This window comes from Sus scrofa, chromosome X (genome assembly GCF_054392235.1).
Source record: "Sus scrofa isolate SSC_HxYL_T2T_F1_AM1 chromosome X, Sscrofa_HxYL_maternal_Yorkshire_Landrace_v2.0, whole genome shotgun sequence".
Taxonomy (NCBI): domain Eukaryota; kingdom Metazoa; phylum Chordata; class Mammalia; order Artiodactyla; family Suidae; genus Sus; species Sus scrofa.
The window spans coordinates 102235004-102255414 of NC_139401.1; the positions used below are offsets into that span (position 1 = coordinate 102235004).

Below are 20411 nucleotides of genomic sequence, written 5' to 3' on the forward strand. Positions count from 1 at the left end.
AAAAAAAAGTCCCCATCTTTTCTGAGGTATGATCAGCACATAAAAATGATATATATTTAGGTTGTACAACATGATTATTTTAATGTGTATGATGTGATGATTTAATATATGTCTACATTGTAAAATGAGCAACCATGATCAAGTTAATTAACATATCCATCATTTCACAGTTACATTTTTGTTGGGGGGGGAGAACAAATTAAGATTTGCTCTTAGCAAATTTCAAGAGTACTGTATTATTAACCATACTTGCTATGATGTACATTAGATACCTAGAACTTATTCATCTTATAATTGAAAGTTTGTATCTTTTGACCAACATTAACCCTTCCCCAACCCCTCTCCAGAGTCCTTGAAAATCAGCATTCTATTCCCGGTTTTATGAGTTTGACTTTTTAAAATTCCATATATAAGTGAGACCTACAGTATTTGTCTTTCTGTGTCTGGCTTATTTTACTTAGTATAATGTTGACTCAACCATGTTTTTCCAAATACAAGGGTTTCCTTCTTTGTTTAGGACTGAATAATACTACATTTTGTATACACAGGTTGCATTTTCTTTGTTAATTAATCCATTGACAGATATTTAGGTTACTTCCATATCATGGCTATTGTGCATAATGCTACAATGAACAAGGGAGTCAGTTATCTCTAAAGACAGTGATTTCATCTTTGGATATATATCCAGAAGTGGGATTGCGGGATCATATCTTAGTTCTATTCTTAAATTTTAAAGGAAACTCCATACTCTTTTCCATGATTGTACAAATTTACATTCTTATCAGTAATATACAAGGGTTCTTTTCTCCACACCCTTGCCAACATTTATTGCTTATATTTTGATGGTAGTCATCCTAACAAGTGTGAGGTCACATTCCATTGCAACTTTGATTGCATTTCCCTGACAATTAGTGATGTTGAGTACCATTTTATGTATCTGTTGGTATTTGTATGTCTTCTTTGGAAAATTGTCTATTCAGGTTATTTGCCCATTTTATAGTCAGGTTACTTTTTTTTTTTTGCTATTGTATAAGTTCCTTATATATTTTGGATATTAACCATTATTAGATATAAGATTTGCAAATGCTTTCTCCCATTCTGCAGGCTGCCATTTCATTCTGTTTATTGTTTCCTTTACTGTACAGAAACTTTTTAGTTTGATGTAGTTCTGCTTATTGATTTTTTCTTTTGTTGCCTATGCTTTTGTGCCGTATCCAAAATATAACTGTCAAGAACAATAGCAAAAAGATTTTCTCTAATTTTTCTTTCTTATAGGGATTTTATGGTTTCAGGTCTTAAATTTATCTCTTTAATACATGTCAAGTTAATTTTTGTGTATGGTATAAGATAAGGTCACATTTCATTCCTCTACATGTGGATATTTAGTTTTCTCAGTACTTTTTATTGAGGAAACTATACTTTCCCCATTGTGTGTTCTTGGCAGCCTTGTCACAGATTAATTGATCATATATATCTCAGTTTATTTCTGGAGTCTCTATTCTGTACCATTGGTATGTGTCTGTTTTTATGTCAGTGCCATACTATTTTGCTTATTATAACTTTGTAATATAGTTTGAAATCAGGAAGTGTGGTACTTCCCACTTTATGCTTCTTTCTCAAGATTTCTTTGGCTGTTCCAGGATTTTTGTGATTCTATAAGAATCAGTTTTTTGTGTGTGTGAAAAATGGCATTGAAATTTTGATAGGGATTGTGTTGAATCTGTATATATGTTAGGGTAGTATGGATATTTTCACAATGTTAATTCTTTCTATCCATGAACACTGAATATCTTTCCCTTTATTTTTACCTTCTGCAACTTTTGCATCACTATCTTAGTTTTCATGTATAGCTCTTTCACTTATTTGATTAAATTTATACATGAATATTTTAATATTTTTATGCTGTTATAAATAGAATTATTTTCTTTTTTTTTTTTTGTCTTTTTTTTTGTTGTTGTTGTTTGTTGTTGTTGTTGTTGCTATTTCTTGGGCCACTTCCGCGGCATATGGAGGTTCCCAGGCTAGGGGTTGAATCGGAGCTGTAGCCACTGGCCTACGCCAGAGCCACAGCAACGCAGGATCCGAGCCGCGTCTGCAACCTACACCACAGCTCACGGCAACGCCGGATCGTTAACCCACTGAGCAAGGGCAAGGACCGAACCCGCGACCTCATGGTTCCTAGTCGGATTCGTTAACCACTGCGCCATGACGGGAACTCCCAGAATTATTTTCTTAACATATTTTTAGATAGTTCATTGTTAGAAACACAACTAATTTTTGTATACTGATTTTGTAACCTACAACTTTATTTTTTTCATTTTTTTTTATTACTCGAATGAATTTATCACATCAGTAGTTGTATAATGATCATAATAACAATCTGATTTCACAGGATTTCCATCTCACAGCCCAAGCAGATCCCCCCACCCCCCAAACTGTCTTCTCCGGAGACCATAAGTTTTTCAATGTCTGTGAGTCAGCATCTGTTCTGCAAAGAAGTTCAGTCTGTCCTTTTTTCAGATTCCACATGTCAGTGAAAGCATTGGATGTTGGTGTCTCATTGTATGGCTGACTTCACTTAGCATGATAGTTTTTAGGTCCATCCATGTTGCTAAAAATGCTGGTATTTTGTTCTTTTTGATGGCTGAGTAATATTCCATTGTGTATATGTACCACCTCTTCTGGATCCACTCCTCCGTCGATGGACATTTAGGTTGTTTCCATGTCTTGGCTATTGTAAATAGTGCTGCAATGAACATTGGAGTACATGTGTCTTTGCAAGTCATGGTTTTCTCTGGATAGATGCCCAGGAGTGGGATTGCTGGATCAAATGGTAGTTCTATGTTTAGTTTTCTGAGGAATCTCCATACTGCTTTCCACAGTAGTTGCACCAATTTACAAACCCACCAACAGTGTACTAGGGTTCCTTTTTCTCCACCTACAACTTTATCAAATTCATTTATTAGTTCTAACAGTTTTTTGATGGAGTCTTTAGGTTTTCTATATAGAAAATGATGTCACTCTATACTGAGATAACTTCTTTATTTTCTTATTTGGATGCATTTTAGTTCTTTTTATTACCTACTCGCTCTAGCTAGGACTTCCAATACTATGTTGAATAAGAGTGGTGAAAGTAGGCATCTTTGTCTTCTTTCAGATCCTATACAAAAAGCTTTCTGCTTTTCACCATTCAATATAATGTTAGCTGTAGTCTTGTCATATATAGAAATGCAATCAACCCTTGAACAACACAGAGGTTAAGCCCTGAATAATTTATAATTGGCTCTTGGTATCTATGGTTCCTCTGCATCTGTGGATTCAACCAATCTTAGACTGTGTAGTACTGTAGTACTTACTATTGAAAAATGTCCAGGAGTTCCCTGGTGGCCTAGTGGGTTAAGGATCTGGTGTTGTCACTGCTGTGGCGCTGGTTCATTCCCTGACCTGGGAACTTCTGTATACCTTGGGCACAGCCAAAAATAAAAAGAGAGAGAAAGAAATGTCTAGATATAAGTGGACCTACACAGTTCAAACTCACAATTGTTCAAGGGTCAATGTATATTCCTGAGAGACGCTCATTCCAGAACACTATTATATTATCTATTGCTATGTAACAAACTACACAAAAATCTAGCAGTTTCAAACAACAGATATTTGTTATACAGTTTTTGAGAGTCAGGAACCTGGGGGTAGCTTACCTGGATGGTTTTGAGTCAAGGTCCCTTGTGTATTTGTTGACAAGCTGTTGGCCAGGGATGAAGTCTTATCAAGGCTAGACAGGGGTTGAAGAACTCATTCACATGCTTCTTGGCACACCTCAGTTCCTCCAGGGAGTTGGCCAGAGGCTTCTTCTCTTTATCATAGGAGCAAGGCAATTGGCTGCCCGAGTGTCCTCATGACATGACAGCTGGCCTCTCCTAGAGCAAGTGATTCAGATGAGAGTAGAGACAGAAACCAAGAAGGAAGCCACAGTCTTCTGAACCTAATCTCAGAAATGTCATACCATCACTTCTGTCGTCTGATATTTGTCACACAGACCAGCTCTGTTCGTGTGGGAAGGAACTACACAAGGCTGTGAACACCAGGAGGTGGGAATCATTGGGGACAATCTTGGAGGCTGGCTCTGACAACAAATATACATATATCTGTGGATAGGAAGATGCAGTGGAAAAATGTATACATTAAGGTACCAAAAATGTTTATCTGTGGGTGGTGATATTATGGGTATTTTAAAAACATATTTTTCTTTTTTTAATCTATTTTATAATTTTTATAGGGAACTTAATTCCTGATGTTTGATAAAATCAGAAAACTATCAATTTATTTTATTAAAGGAATGAATGGGAGATGAGGAAATAAAATGTGAATAGACTATTCCTTCAACAAATTTGGTAGTCAAAGCAGGATAGAGAGATAAAAGTGAATAGGCATAGTTGAGGAGTGTTTTTGTTTTTCTTTTAGGGCCACACCTGAGGCATATGGAAATTCCCTAGCGGATCCAACCTGAATCCTCGTGGATACTAGTTGCATTCTTAATGCTCTGAGCCACAATGGGAACTCTGGAGGAGGGTTTTTTTTTTTTAAATAGTAAAACATGTTTGTAGACTGAGAGGAAGAATGTGGAGGAGAGGTCAAGGTCAGAGGCACAGGAGAGAGAAGGGACTATTGATGAAACTTAGTGGATGTGGAAGGGAATGCATGGAAGTGTAGAGGTGGAGGTCATTTTCATAATCCCAGTGAATGATAATGGAAGTGAGATATGTGAAGTAGTTGGCCTTAGCTTCTTCTAAGAACAGTTAACCTTGAGTTGGAGTGGGGAAATGTCGACCTCTAAAATATGAGAGGAGAAAAAGATAGGTGCCATTATTTTAAATTAATTAGAGTATTAAGGCAGGAAATTCTGTTGAGTTCACACTTAATGGTACCTTTTATTCCTCTGATAAAGACACAAGGCATTCGGCTGAGTCTGACATGATAGGGTAAAAGGCCTGGAGAGGGTTGTGCAAGTTTAAAATATCTATTGTTTGGGGAGTCCCCTTGGTGGCTCAGTGGAAATGAATCTGACTAGTATCCATGAGGACACAGGTTTGATCCTTGGCCTCGCTCAGTGAGTTAAGGATCTGGTGTTGCCATGAGCTGTGGTGTAGGTTGCAGACATGGCTCAAATCCCGTGTTGGCTGTGATTGTGGTGTAGGCCGGTGGCTGCAGCTCCAATTCCACCCCTAGCCTGGGAAACTCCATATGCCACAGGTGTGGCCCTAAAATAAAAAAATAAATAAAGTAAAATATCTACTGCTTGGAATGGGAACACGCCAACCAAGGGAAAGTATTGAGGAGAGAGCTTGAGAGCCCAGATGATAAAATCTGTGGTCTCTTGTGTCATCTTTAAACACAAAGAATGGCATTACCAGCTCTAATCTGTAATAATGTTCATCTGTTGAACATTAAAATACTTGCTGCCTTTCATGTTAAAGTGTTTATTTACTCACAATACCACTGGCCGCAAATATATGGCTTTTTCTCTGACATAAACCAATTTTCCAGCTCTCTGGACACTAAGTGGATGTTATACAATTTAACTCAATTCTGAATTAAATTAATCAATTCTAATTACCCAGAGTTAGTGTCAGACTTCATATGTTTAAAAGTTCAGTTCCATAAGAATGCTCTCCCTAGAGATGCCATTGGCCCCTCTGGTACCCATACTTCTGTTTGACTTGGCTACAAAGTTGGGGGTTCCCATACAGTCATCCTCAGATTTCATAATTTGCTGGGATCGTTCACAAAACTCAGGAAAATTTATTTACATTTACTGATTCATCATAAAGGATATAGATGGCCAGCCAGATTAAGAAGTATGTAGGTCAAGGTCTAGAAGGGTCTTGAGTATGGGAGCTTCTGTCTCCAGAAGAGTTCACCATATTCCCGGCATGAGGATGTTCACTAACCTGGAAGCTCTCCAAACTCCATAATTGATGGATTTTTATGGAGGCTTCATCATGTAGGTATGATCAATTTTGAACTCAAATCTCCACTCCCTCTCCCCTTCCAAGAGGATGAGGATAGACCTGAAAGTTCCAAGTTTCTAATCATGGCATAGTCTTTCTGGTGACCAGTCCCCATCCTGAAACTATTTGGGAACTCATGAAGAATCTCCTCATTAGAACAAAAAATGTTCCCATCACCCAGGAAATTCCAAGGGATTTAGGAGCTATTTGTAAGATGATCATATCATTTTCTTCAGTCAGAAAATTACAAGTTTCAGGAGCTCTATGTTAGAAACAGGGGGAAAAGACCAAATATATATTTCTTCTTATGTCACACATGTTATTGGCCAGCCTCTGACATAGTTTATACCTCTTTAAAAATAATAAATTGGAGTTCCTGTCATGGCTCAGTTGGTTAAAGACCCAACATAGTGTCTGTGAGAATGCAGATTGGATCCCTGGCCTCACTCAGTGGGTTAAGGATCTGCAAGCTGCCGTGTAGGTCACAGATGTGGCTCAGATATGGTGTTGGCATGATTGTGGCATAGGCCTGTAGCTGCAGCTCCAATTCAACCCCTAGCCCAGGAACTTCATATGCCATAGGAGTGACTATAAAATGAAAATATATAAAAAGAATGAGTTTATATACGATATTTTTTTTTTTTGTCTTTTTGCCATTTCTTGGGCCGCTCCTGCGGCATATGGAGGTTCCCAGGCTAGGGGTCCAATCGGAGCTGTAGCCACTGGCCTACACCAGAGCCACAGCGACGCGGGATCCGAGCCGCGTCTGCAACCTACACCACAGCTCACGGCAACGCCGGATCATTAACCCACTGAGCAAGGGCAGGGACCGAACCCGCAACCTCATGGTTCCTAGTCGGATTCGTTAACCACTGCGCCACGACGGGAACTCCTATACGATATTTTCATAGCATTTCCCCTTACTACTTATTAAGTGGGTTTTGTTGAATTATGTTTATAGAAATTCCATGTTGTAGCTAACTTGAGTTTTAGGATGGCAATTTTCAGTCCCTAACTTATGGGCTGATCCAAAAACAAAATTGTGGTCTTCTTTTGAAATGTCCACAGCCATCAAGATAGGATATTTGCAAGGAAGTTTTATGTAGGTAAAATGAATTATTTTTAGGTAGAAAAGACTCTATTACATAGGTCAAGATTTTACCCATATGTACATAAAACCTAGAGCGTTACCGGAGAACACACAAAAAATACTATGTGCCTGAGCACAGGGGCACAGTAAAAAACACTTCCCAGCAAATTGAAATGTAACTCTTTTAATCCTACATATAGAGAATTTGATATTGATACTAACAATTGCATATGCACTTTCCAGTCTCTTGGTAAAAGCTGTTGGTGATACCTGGGACTCATTGAATGCTTGCAGCTAATGGACTCCTATCTATTAAGTCAGAATACTCTTGCTGCCACAAGTTGAGAGGTAGAAGAGTCAAGATAGGGTTGTATTTGTTTTCAAATCTGTTTAGGCCAATTGAACTTGCTATTGTAATGCCATAATTTAATTTGAATATTATGACTACCAATAGAACATGACTACAAAAATAAATACATTGTTTCTGTGAAAACCAAGTTGACTGAACAATATTAGGAATGAAGCAAGGGACTCAAATAGAGATAGAGCTATAACAGATTAATAAGAATATTATAAAGTACTTGGTGTTAATACTGCTGAAGAATTAGATGAAATGAATAGATTTTTTGAGAAATAAATAAATTACTTAAGGTGACTCAGTAAAACAAAAGAAATGTCTTAACTATCATATATTCAAGGAACTTACTCGCTAGTTGAAAATCTCCCAATGAGGAAAACACCAGACCCAGATAGTTTTACCATCTTACGCAAAGTATTTTAGGGGAGAGAAAAAGAGGAAACAACCCCTAAATCATTTTATCTGGTGAATATATAACTATGATACCAAACTAGAGAAGGACAGTATGTGGAAGGCAAATAATATGTCAGATTCACTCATGAATATAGATAAAACATTTTAGTGAAAATGTTTTAAAGTTGATTCTAGAAATATGTAATAATATAATTCATTAAGATCCAGATGGATTTATTTCAGACATACCAGAGTTTATTTCAGAGATGCTATGAAAATAAACTTTAGCTTCCTCTGTGAGAATTCTTGTGTAATAATAGATTAGAAAATCTACCAATATAATTCACCACATTAACATATCAACTCAGTAGATATATGAAAAGCATTTGATAAAAATTTGACATATATTCATGATAAAAATACACTCAGGAGTTCCCGTCGTGGTGCAGTAGAAGTGAATCCAACTAGGAATCATGAGGTTGTGGGTTCGATCCCTGGCCTTGCTCAGTGGGTTAAGGATCTGGTGTTGTCATGAGCTGTGGTGTAGATTGCAGACGCGCCTCGGATCTGGCGTGGCTGTGGCATAGGCTGGCAGCTATAGCTCTGATTAGACCCCTGCCCTGGGAACCTCCATATGCCATAGGTGCAGCCCTAAAAAGACAAAAAGACAAAAAAAATAAGATTTTTTTAAAAAATTAAACACTTAGCAAATCAGGCCTAGAAGGAAATTAATTTGATAAAGGAGGCCTAAAATAGCCCCCAATGCAAACATCGTATTTAAGGTTGAAATTTCAAAAGCATCCCTGTGAACACCATTTCTATTCAGTTTATAGAATAACTAAACCAGAAGACATAGATGAGATAAAGAAACGGAAATTATAAGGATTTAAATGGAAGAAACAAACTATAATTTTTTTCTAAGATGTTATGACTTTGTGTCACTTTTCTCAGATTATATGCCTGTGTATTATTATATGACACTTTTATATCTGGGAATTGGAAGGGTTAATTTATTTGAAACAACCCCCCCCATTCAAAGAATTAACAATTATGAATAAAACAGTATTTTAAATTTTCTTCAAGGCAAGCAAGAGATTTCTAGATATTAACAAATTACAGGCCAAAACCTAAGATGATTGTGGGAAAGGTTGAGGTAGAAGCTGAGCTCCCCAAAGCCACTTTATATCCCTTAGGAATTTGTCCAGATCAGGGCCATTCTCAAGGTAGCAGGTGAGACAGAAGTTACTATCCAGGGCCTGCCTAAGTAGTCCTAAGACTACTAGGAAACTTCTGTAGAAGTAAACCTCAAAAGACCATTCTGTTTGTTGCTGTTGTTTTTAAGGCTGCACCTGTAGTGTATAGAAGTTCCCAGGTTAGGGGTCGAATTGGAGCTGCAGCTGCTGGCCTATGCCATAGCCACAGCAACGTAGGGATCCGAGCCACATCTGTGACCCATGTTGCAGCTTGCAGTAATGCCAGATCCTTAACCCACTGATTGAGGCCAGGGATTGAACCCACATCTTCATAGACACCGTGTCAGGTTCTTAACCTGTTGAGCCATGATGGGGACTCCAAAGGACTATACTCTTGACTTAGGGTCAGTCAGAAGTAAATCCCATCAATTGCACCCACTCAGAAGAAGTGCATTAGAGTTGGCCTGGCACTGAACAAAATATAAGGATAAGAGGACTAGTCCCTAAGAAATTGTTAGCACAAGCTGGCCCTCATACACATTTGCAGTTGAAATTTATCACCTGGTTGGACAAATATCTTCAAGAATTGAATGTTATTTAAGGTGGTACCTAACAGGCAGGGTGTCTTTTCTTACATTTAGTTAGAAATGACCATGATTTACATCTTGCTGGCATTCTCTTGCTCACATTGATGAATCCAGCTGCAATGCTGTGAACTGCCGTCTAGAGATACCCATGTGACAAGGAACTGAAGTCCTCAGCCTAAAAACCCACAAAGACATGAATCCTGCCAAGAATTACTAAGTGGTCTTGGAATCAGAACTTAGCCCACCTGAACCTTGAGATGATTGTGGCCCAGCCAACAGCTTGATTATAGTTTGGTGGGAGACTCTTAGACACAGATTGAGGCAAGCCACATCCAAATTCCTGGTGCACAGAAAGCATGAGATAATAAATGATGTCTTAGATTTCCTGCTGAGGCACAGTGGGTTAATAATTCAACTGCAGCAGCTCAGGTTGCTGTGGAGACTCAGGTTTGATCCCTGGCCTGGCACAGTGGGCAAAAGGATCTGACATTGCCATAGCAGCAGTATAGCTCACAGCTGTGGTTTGGATTCAGTCCCTGGGCTGGGCATTGCCATATGCTGCCAGTTCGGGCATAAAAACATAAAAATGATATTTTATTTAGCTCCTGAGTTTGGGAGATAATTTTTTATGCAATAATAAGTAATACTCGAAAGCATATTATAATTAATTATTTTAACCAGTGATATGATAAAGAGAACATCTGAAATGTAGGAATAGAAAAAAACATTGAGGTTTGGGATGGAAATGCTATAAAATTTGGTTGTGATGTTCGTGTACAACTATAAATGTAATAAAATTCATTGAGTAATAAAAAATTTTAAAAAAGAGACATTTACAGAGAACAAAGAAAGGATGACAAAATGTTCTCATCAGAAAAAATTCAGACAGTAGAACAAAATCCTTGAAGTACTGAAAAAACACAAAAAATACGAACTTGGAATCCTCTAATGTACAATATCACATTAAATGTAAATTATCTCAACATCACAATTAAAAGGGAGAGATCATCAGCTTGGATAAAAAAGCAAGACCCAAATATATACTGCCTCCAAAAAGCCTACCTTAATATAAAGACACACATATTTTCAAGAGTGTAAAAAACCCAAATACTGCGTTAACACTACTCAAAAGAAAAGACTGGCTGTATTAATAACATTCAAGTAGATTTTAGAGCAAATTTTATTATCGGGAAAGTAATTTTATGAAGATAATGGTGTCAACTCATCAGGGGAATATAAACCTAAATGTTTATATACCAAATGAGAGAGTGTCATTGATTGAATATTTTTGCCCTCCCCCCATTCTTATTTTGTAACTCTAACCTCAAAGATGATGGTATACAGAGTTGGGGCCTTTAGGAGGTGATTATGTCAGGGGTGGAGCCCTTATGAATGGAATTAATGCCTTTTTAAGAGAGACCCAGGAGTTCCCGTCGTAGCGCAGTGGTTAATGAATCCGACTAGGAACCATAAGGTTGCGGGTTCAGTCCCTGCCCTTGCTCAGTGGGTTAACGATCCGGTGTTGCCCTGAGCTGTGGTGTAGGTTGCAGATGCGGCTCGGATCCCGCGTTGCTGTGGCTCTGGTGTAGGCCGGTGGCTACGGCTCCAATTAGACCCCTAGACTGGGAACCTCCATATGCCGTGAGAGCGGCCGAAGAAATAGTAAAAAGACAAAAAAAAAAAAAAAAAAAAAGAGAGACCCAGAGAGCTCTCTCACTCTCTTCTATCATGTGAGGACACGACAAGAAGTTGACTGTCTTAGACCCAGAAAGTGACAGATACTTAATCTGCTAAGAATTTGATCTTGAACTTCACAGCCTACGGAACTGTGGGAAATGAATATTTGTTCAGTTGCCCAATCTGTGGTATTTTTGTTATAGCTGCCGAAATGGATTAAGACACAGAGCTTCAAATTAGATGGTGCAAATATTGATAAACTGCAAGGATAAATAAATCAATCCAGGATTATATTCAGCAATTCAACATTCCTCTCTCTATATTTGATAGGACATGTATATAGAACAATTATAAACATGTAGAAGACTTGAACACTATCAACAACTTGTCCTAATTGACCTTTATAGACTATTCCATCTAAGAAGATCAGAATACATATCCTTCTCAAGTAGGCATTGAACATTTACCAAGGTAGAGTATGTTCTGGGCCATGAAAGTTCTCTCTACATTGAAATAAAAGTCAAGTCATACAATGCTTGTAATCTGACTGCAATGGAATTATATTAGTAATCAATAACAGAATAATACTGAGAAAGTCTCCAATTGTTTGGAAACAAAATACATTTTCAAGTGATCTATGTCCCAAAGAAGAAATTAAAGGAAATTTGAAACTGTTTTGAATTTAGTGAAAAGGAAAACACAAAGTATCACAATTTGTAGGATGGGCCTAAAGCAGTACTTAGAGGAAAGTTTATAACATTAAATGCCAAAATTAGAAAAGAAGAAGGATCTCAAATCAATGACCTCAGATTCTGTCTTAAGAAAAGTAGAAAAAAAGCTAACGAAATCCAAAGTAAGCAGAAGAAACAAAGTAATAAATATCAGAGCAGAAATCAGTGGAGAAAATGGAAAACAATAGAGAAATCAATGAAACCAAAATGTAGTTATTTGAAAATATTTTTAAAATGTGATAAAATTCTAACCAGATTGGTGAAGAAAATAAAAAGGAGACATTAACAATATCAGAAATGAGATAGGCAGCAACACTATGAGTTTCTGCAGATATTAAAATAACACTGGAATATTAGTACAACTTACACAAATAAGTTCATCGACTTAGATGTAGTAGATAAATTACTTGATAAACTACCGAAACTTACTCAAAAATAAGTATAACGGTTAACACTATACATATTTAAAAAAATAGAATTTTTAGTTAAAATGTTCCTACAAAGAAAATTGGTCAATTGGTTTCACCGGTTTTTACCAAATATTTATTGAAGAAATAAAACCAGTCCTAAATAATCTCTTACAGGAAACTGAAGAGGAAGAAATGCTTCCCAGTTCATTCTAAGGATGGCATTACTCTGATACCAAAACCAGGCAAAGACATCACAAAAAAACTATAGAGAGATATTCTTCATGAAAATATATACAAGAACTTCTGAACAAAATTTTAGTGAATTGTCTCTAAGAGGTTTTAAAAAATGATAATAAATCATGACAAAACAAATTAAAGACTAACTTAACATTATGTCTATGAATGTAATTCACCATATTAAGAGATACTAAAACAACCATATTATGAATAATTGACACAGGTCAAGCATTTGAAAAATTCCACTGTCCATTCCTGATAAAAATTCTCAGCAATCAAGGAATAGAAGGAAATTTTCTTAGCCTGACACAACATACGAGCAAAAATAATTACAGTTACTGTCATATGTAAAGGTGAAAGAATCAATGTTCTTGCCCTGAGAGCATGAAAAATATAAGTATGCCATTATTTACCACTCATATTCAACAGTAGACTGACAGCTCTGTCCACCATTATGAGGAATCCAGGTAGAAAAAGAAAAACTAAAACTAGAACTGTCATTATTTTAAGACTATATGATCTTCTATGTAGAAGATCTGATGGAATCTACCAAAAAGCTACTAAAAGTAATAATTGGATTTAGCAGATATTCAGGATAGAATATCAACATAAAGAATCAGTTGTTATTTTTATATTTTAAAAACAGTCCGAAATTACAATGAAAAAACAATGCCATTAACAGTGCTATGAATATATGTTAAACACTTAGGGATTAATCTGTCAAAAATGTGCCAGATCTATACAATGAAATCTAGAAAGCATCACTGAGAAAATTTAAAGGAGACCTGAATACTTAGAGATATATTAATCTCATGAATCAGAAGGAAGATTTGATATTAAGACATTAATTATCCACAATTTTTATTGAATCATAGTTGATTTGCGATATTGTATTAGGAGCTCCTGTCGTGGCACAGTGGAAAACAAATCTGACTAGGAACAACGAGATTGCAGGTTCAATCCCTGGCCTCGCTCAGTGGATTAAGGATCCGGTATTGCTGTGAGCTGTGGCGTAGGTTGCAAACGTGTATTGGATCTGACGTTGCTGTGGCTCCAATTAGACCCCTAGCCTGGGAACCTCCATATACTGTGAGTACGGCCCTAAAAAGCAGGAAAAAAAACAAAACAAAACAGTATTGTATTAGTTTTAGGTATACAACATAGTGATTCAATAATTTTACAGATGATACTCCATATAAAGTTATTATGAAATATTGGCTATATTCCTTGTGCTGTATATATCCTTGTAGCTTATTTTATACATAATAGTTTGTATATCTTAAATCCCTATTCCTACTTGTCCCTCCCTCCTTTCTTCTCCCACAGGTAACCACTACTTTATTCACTCTACTTATCAGTTTGTTTCTGTTTTGTCATTCATTTGCTTATTTTTCAGACTCCACAAATAAGTAATAACATACAGTATGTGTCTTTATCTGATTAACTTCATTCTTTTTTACGGCTGAGTAATATTCATTTGTGTGTATACCTTTTATATTTTTAAATCCATTTGTCTCTTGCTGGACACTTAGGTTGCTTCCCTGTTTTGACTGCTGTAAATAATGCTGCTATGAACACTGGGATGCATATATCTTTTCAAATTGGTGTTTTCATTTTTCCAGATGTGTACCCAAGTGTAGAATTGCTGGATCATGTGGTAGTTCTATTTTTAGTTTTTTGAGAACACTCCATAGTATTTTCCATAATAGCCATACCAATTTACATTCCCACCAGCAAAATACAAGGCATCTAATTTCTCCACATCCTTGCCAGTATTTATTTGTAGTCTTTTTGATGATAGCCATTTTGACTGGTATGAGGTGATATCTCATTGTGGTTTTGATTTGCATTTCCCTGATGATTAGTGATGCAGAGCATCTTTTCATGTGTCTGTTGGCCATTGGTATATGTTTTTTGGAAAAAGGTCTGTTCAGGTCTTCCATCCACTTTAAAAATTGAGATGTTTGATTTTTCGTTATTGAGTTGTATGAGCTATATCTATATTTCGGATGTTAACACCTTATCGATTATATCATTTGTGAATATATTTTCCCATTCAGTGAGCTGTTTTTTGTGTTTGTTTTGTTTGGATGATGATTTCCTCTCCTATGCAAAGGGATTTTTTTCTTTCCTTTGCCTTAGGAGATAGACTTGCTAAAATGTATGTCAAGTGTTCTGTCTATGTTATCTTCTAGGAGCTTTATGTTTTCTGGACTTACATTTCGGTCTTTAATAAATTTTATTTTATTTTTGTATATGGTATAAGAAAATGTTCTAATTTCGTTCTTTAACATGTAGCTGTCTTGTTTTCCCAGCACCACTTTTGAAGAGACTGCCTTTTCCTCATAGTATATTCTTGACTCCTTTGCTCTAGTATAATTGACCACACATAACGTGGGTTTATTTCCGGGCTTTTGTTTATTATCTATGTGTCTGTTTTTGTACTGGTACCATACTGTTTGGATTACTATGGCTTTATAGTGTAGTCTGAAGCCAGGGAGCCTGATACCTCCAGTTTTTTTTTCCCCTCTGAGGATTGCTTTGGCTATTCTTGGTCTGTGGTGGTTCTGTACAAAATTTAGGATTATTTGTTTTAGTTCTTTGAAAATCGACATGGGTATTCTGACAGGGATTGCATTTAGTCTGTAGGTTGCTTAGAGTAATGTGGATATTTTATTAGTATTAATTCTTCCGATCTGTGAACAGGGGTTGTCTTTCCATTTTTTTGTATCATCTTCAATTTACTTCATTAATGTCTTACAATTTTTAGAGTATATGTCTTTTATTTCCTTGGTTAAGTTTATGCCAAGGTATTCTTTTTTGTTTGTTTTGTTTTTACTGAAGTATGGTTGATTTACAATTATGTTAGTTTCTGGTATACAACAAAGTGATATAATTCTTTTCTATTATAGGTTATTACAAGAAATGTAATATAGTTTCCTGTGCTATACAGTAAAGACTTTTTGTTTATTTTATAAATAGATTAATACTGTATTACAACTATAATTATAATTTATCATTCCCTCACCCTTCCCCTTTGATAATCATAAGGTTTTTTATGCCTGTGAGTCTATTTCTGTTTTGTAAACAAGTTCATTTGTATCATTTTTGTAGATTCCACATATAAATGATATCATATGATATTTGTCTTTGTTACTTACTTAGTATGATAATCTCTAGGTCCATCCATGTTGCTGCAAATGGAAAAAATTCATTCTTTTTTTATGGCTGAGCAATATTCCATTGTGTGTGTGTGTGTGTATCCCATCTTCTTTATTCATTCATCTGTTGATGGACACTTAGGTTGCTTTCATGTTTTGGCTATTGTAAATACTGCTGCTATGATAGTGCATGTATCTTTACAAATTATGGTGTTCTCTGGATATATACCAAAGATTATTGGTATATATCCAATAATATATTGGATCAATATATTGAATACATCAATTGCTGGATCACATGGTAACTCTATTTTTAGTTTTGTAAAAACCTCCATACTGTTTTCAGTAGTGGCTGCACCAATTTACATTCTTACCAACAGTGTAGGAGGCTTCCCTTTCCTCCAAGCCCTCTCCAGCATTTATTATTTATAGACTTTTTGATGATGACCATCTTGAATGGTGTGAAGTGATACCTCCTTGTAGCTTTGATTTTCATTTCTCTAATAATTAGGGCAAACATCTTTTCATGTGATTTTTGGCCATCTGTCTGTTTGTCTCAGGGAAATTTCTACTTAGGTCTTCTACCCATTTTTTCATTGGGTTGTTTTTTGTTTTTGTTTGTTTTTTTAGTTGTATGAGTGATTTGCATATTTTTGAAATAAAGCTCTTGTTTGTCACATTGTCTGCAAATATTTTCTCCCATTCCATAGGTTGTCTTTTCATTTTATTTATGGTTTCTTCTGCTGTGCAAAAGCTTGTAAGTTTGATTAGGTCCCATTCGTTTCTTTTTGCTTTTATTTTTTTGCTTTCAAAGACTTACCTAAGAAAACATTGCCATGATATATGTCCAAGAATATTTGTGTATATTCTCTTCTGGTTTTATGGTGTCATGGCTTATGTTTAATTCTTTAAGCCATTTTGAGTTTATTTTTGTATATAGTTTGAGGGGGTATTCTAATTTCATTGATTTACATGTGGCTGTCCAACTTTCCCAGTATCACTTGCTAAAGAGATTAACTTTTCTCAGTTATATAGTGTTACTTTATTTGATGAAGAGTAGTTGACTACAGGTGCAAAATTATTTATGGACTCTCAGTTCTCTTCTATTGATCTATATGTTCTTGTACCAATAGGATGCCATTTTGATTTGTATATCTTCGTAGTATTTTCTGAAGTGTAGAAGAGTTAGACATTCAGCTTTGTTCTTTTGCATCAGGATTTCTTTGTCAACTCTGGATCTTTTGTGGTTCCATGTAAATTTTAGGATTATTTGCTCTAGGTCCATGAAAAGTGGCATAGGAAGTTTGATAAGGATCACATTAAATCTGTAGATTGCTTTGGGTAATATGGCCATTTTAACTATATTGATTTTTCCACAATGCAGAGTACTAACCACTATATGATCATGGCACAATCCTTTTATCTATTTGCCTTTCCTGTTATGATTTTCCCTTTCCTATAGATTTGTGCTTTTTTAATATTTAGAGACTATCTTTCACTATTTCTTTTCAGATAGGTTTTAATTTTGGCCTGTCTGATAAATTCTTCTCTCTCCTATTTTAAATTATAATCTTGCTATGTAAAACATTCTAGGTTATAGCTTTTCCACATTCAGAATTTTAAATATATAATGCCACTCCCTTCTTGTTTGCAAAGTTTCTGCAAAAAATTCAGCTGATAGCTTTATTGGAGTTCCCTTGTATCTGAGTCTTCATTGTATTTTTTGTTTTTTGATTTTTTTTTTTTTTTGCTTCCATTAGATTTCTCTCTTTACCTTTACCTTTTGCTATTTTAATTGTGATATATCTAGATCTCTTTGGGTTCATCTTTGGGACTCTGTGATTCCTATACCTGGGTATTTCTTTCCTTCTTTAGGTTCAGGATGTTTTCAGCCTTAATTTCATCAAGCTCACTTTCTGCCTCTTTATCTCTCTCTTCTCATTCTAGGACTTCTATAATGCAAATGTTAGTATGCTTAATGTTGTCTCCAAAGTCCCTTAAACTATTATCATTTAAAAGAAAAAAATTTGGTTGTTCTTTTTGTTCTTGTGATTGGGTTATTTCTGTTAGTCTATCTATCTTCCAGGTCACTTAATGCATTCTTCTGTATCATCTATCCTGCTGTTAATTCTTACTAGTTTGTTTTTTAGTTCAGCTATTGTGTTCTTCAGCTCTGACCTGTTCTTTTTTATATCATTTAAAATTAAATTTGTTAAATTTAATTGTTAAAATTTTCACTGTGCTCACCTATTCTTTTCCCAAGTTCAGTTATCATTCTCATTTCTAATGCTCTGAACTCATTATTTTGTAAATTATTTATCTCTGTTCCATTAGTTGTTTTTGGCAAGGTTTTTTTTCTTGTTCTTTAGTTTGGAACAAATTCCTTTGTCTTCTCATTATGCTTAACTTTCTCTTCCATGATCACATCAGGTGAAATGGTTACCTATCCCAGTTTTGAAGGGATGTCCTTGTGTGAGAGCATCTCCCTCCAGTCTACATGTGTCCATTGTCTTCAGTGGGAGAGCTGGATCTGAAGTGAGCATGGTTTGCATTTTCCCAGGCGTGTGCTGACCTCTGTTATCTTGGTTAGTGGTGGGTCTGGAGATGTAGGGGCCAGAAACATTGCCAGAGCCAGGTGTGAGCTGGGGTTTCTACTATGCTTAGTGGCTGTCTCTGCCCTATTGGATGAATTTGGGTCTCAAGATGCTGGAGAAAAATCCCTGAGATTCTGTTTGAGCTTGCTCCATTTCCTCTAAGTGTAGTCTATCACCTCTACTCTCCTAGCAACAGCATCTTTACCCCAGAAGGGAGCAGCACTGGAGCAAGAGAGGGCCAGAGTAGCCACCTGGCATAGGCTGGGGCATGGGTTGGGGTGGGTGATCCCAGCACAGCAGGCAGAGTTCCAGACTATACCCCATCTGTCACCTCCATGAACACTATTAACAGCTGCCTTCACCCCTTTTGGGATGCCATAGTGGGTCAGAACTGACTCTGTCTCCCAGCCCCAAGCACACATTTTCCTCTGCAGTGGCAATCTTTTCTATATGTGGAGCTTCTTCGCAGCTTGAGGTGCTGAATTGGGCACTGGGCAAGGGTTGGGCCATGTTCTAAGATTGTCGTGGTCAACTGGCCAGAGGCCTGAGCAGTTTTTATATGCCTCCCCCTCCTTGTTCCCAAGAATTAGTAAGCATGTGTGCAATCTTCACAGATGGAGTCTAGATTTCTTTCAATTATCCTGTACATCCCACTGGCTTTTAAATCAACCAAGAGGACTTATCTTCCCAGGGTCAAAACCCAGGGCTGAGGTACCCAGTATGTGGTGAAATGCTTACTCCCCAGGGAGGATCTCGAAGCTTATGTAACCCTCCTTGTCTTCTGTGTCTCTGCCTGTGAGCACAGGTCCTGGTTTTATCGGTTCTCTTCCCTTCCTACCTAACTCTATGTGTATCTTTCTTTACATCTTTGGTTGTGTAAGAGTTGTTTCTGACAGTTTTCCAGTTTGCTCTCAGTAGACTTGCACCACGTATGGATATATTTTTGATGTGTTCTTGGGGGGAGTTGAACTCAGTGTCCTACTACTTACTATGTTGATCCCTTCTGTCCACACATTTATCTACAGATTCACGGCAATCCCAATCAAAATACTGGTATGCTTTTTTTTGGAAATTAACAAACCATTTCTCAAATTAAGATGGAAATATAAAGAACCAAGATTAGCCAAAACAAGTTCAAAAAAGAACAAAATTGGAGGACTTGCACTAGCTGATTTTCAAGTCTTGTTAGAATGTTATAGTGATCAAAACAGTGTGGTATTGGCATAAAGATAGATAACTAGATTGATTTTTGTCAGCATCCAGAAAACTATGGCAGGCCAACTTGTCAGCTTGCAAGTAGGGTAAAATCTCAGACATTTCACAGTTCTTGCTTTCAAAGTTATTTGTAAAGATATATTTCTTAAACTGGATGCTCATTTAATGTTCATCCTTTATATCTATCATACATATACATTACATATAATGTTCGTATGATACATTTAATAATAAAAGTTAAGAATACTGAAGTGATTTGGAAAAACTCAGTAAAGCCATGTCACTAGAAATGTTTCTGTCAACCCAAATGGGGTTATGACAAGTATAAATGATTGGGAATTAAATCATAAAGTCTGGAAGGATTCTTTACTTAATGTGCTTTTTAATTTGCTATTGGTACTTACTCTATTTTAATGGAACTGAAGCTAAAAATCATTTGTAATACTTATGGGTAAATTTTATTTATTTATTTTTATTTTTTATTTATTTATTTTTGTCTTTTTAGGGCCACACCTGCAGCATATGGAGGTTCCCAGGCTAGGGGTCCAATAGGAGCTATAGCTGCTGGCCTATGCCACAGCCACAGCCATGCCAGATCTGAGCCATGTCTGCAACCTATACCACAGCTCAGGACAATGCCAGATCCTTAATCCACTGAGCAAGGCCAGGGATCAAACCTGTGTCCTCATGGATGCTAGTTAGATTCGTTTCCGCTGAGCCATGATGGGGACTTCCACAGGTAAGTTTTATAAGAGAA

At 36.4% G+C, this 20411-nt stretch overlaps 1 non-coding gene across 1 annotated transcript in view; it reads left to right on the forward strand.

Moving 5' to 3' along the window:
- Window positions 1-20411, forward strand: part of RTL4 (retrotransposon Gag like 4) — a 262404-nt gene that overhangs the window by 88430 nt on the left and 153563 nt on the right. The window contains exon 2 of the transcript XR_014835540.1: window positions 4037-4186. This is a non-coding gene — a transcript (retrotransposon Gag like 4). The remainder of the gene's footprint in view (window positions 1-4036; window positions 4187-20411) is intronic.